We start from the raw sequence: 1591 nt of genomic DNA, 5'->3' as shown, positions 1-1591 counted from the left end.
TTTTTTTTCAGACATATTGGGTCGACATTTAAATTAGAAAAATAAGTGAGATTCCATGATTAAAAGCAAACCTTAATTCCACTATCGGTAAAAATAAAATTGATGGAGAAAACAGTAACAGTTATTCTATTTTACAAAATAATCCCAAAAAATTGAATAGCTGATTTCAAAGGAATAATTCAGTTTTTGGAAGAATTCTGTTAACAACCATGGAAAGGATCTCAAGATTAACTGGACCAATATACACTTTAACTGTATCAAACAAAACTATTAAAAAAAAACAAAAAAACAAATTCACTATAATTTACTTGGAATAATAAACAACATTGCATTTGAAAAAGCAACAAAATTGGTAGAAATAAGAGGTGATTAATTTTTTGAAGTAATGGTAATAAAGTAAAGTAACATCAGCGACGGTTTAGTATCCCAGTTTAGCTTTTTCAAAAAGCTTATTTTAACCCCTTAAAGTTGCCATTCAAGTTATCTGATAAATGCTTTATAAGCACAGGTTGGCTCCACATAATACTTCAATCTGCATATATAAACATATAGTGATTATTGCAGATTGAAGTATGTCAAGATGTCAAGATCACTATATATTCTATATAATATATTGTTTATATAGAATATATAGCAATTATTGCAGATTGAAGTATTATATGGAGCGTATTGTTTTTATATTCTGTTATTATTGTTTACTGCTTGTATTATTTGATGAACATGTTTGTTAACAATTATAACAACAATTCTAACTTTGCTCTTCTCCGTGAACTGCTAACAGACCAACATCAGCACATGTAAGACTATCCCAGTGAGCATACATATTGAGCACTATGCCCCCATCTGACAACTGATGCTTTATGCAGGTTGACAGGCAATTTTTAGCTTCCCACGAATGACCAACAGACTACCAAGCTGAACTACAGTTTCTCTATTAATACCCACACAGTCCCATGTTAAGATGCCCAAAGCAGCCATTAAAGAAGACATAAATATGTTTACCAGCTGGTACAAGCATCTGCTTACAGAAAAAACAAATAGAATATGAATCAAAAAAATGATTCACATTATATACTACATACATTTTACCTTAGTCCTTAATTTTGGATAGTAATCATTTCACTTTTGTAAAAAGTGTTTAAGAACTGCATTTCCAGTATAAATGGTGAAATGATCTTTGATCAGCTTAACAAAATACATGTTTTTTTGTTTTGTTTTTTTTAATGGAAAAAATATTTATTGACAGCAGACTGGTTCCCTAGTGCTTGAGACCAATAAACTATTAGTCAGCAGTAAACTGATGTTTCATAGAGTGTGAATCATCAATATGTGACATCATCACTGACAACTACAGCTTGGATGTGCATAACTGCATGTAACAGATCTGGTGCTTTGCAGTTATTTTCCTGATCAGGCTCATGGTATACAGTTCATGCTGGGGAGAGCAGAATTCAAATGCTAAAATAAAGAAATTGGAAACTAATGTAGAACGACATTCATCAATGTCTGCATCCTGTTTCATGCAATTTTAGCTGACATTTTATTGATATTTACTCAGATCCCAAATTTGGGAGCTGTTATTGCTGAGACA

This window comes from Pundamilia nyererei, unplaced genomic scaffold (assembly GCF_000239375.1).
Source record: "Pundamilia nyererei isolate P.nyererei 1_Seehausen unplaced genomic scaffold, PunNye1.0 scaffold00012, whole genome shotgun sequence".
NCBI lineage: Eukaryota > Metazoa > Chordata > Actinopteri > Cichliformes > Cichlidae > Pundamilia > Pundamilia nyererei.
The sequence above is the reverse complement of the archived record's forward strand: the minus strand, read 5'-3'. Positions refer to the sequence as shown.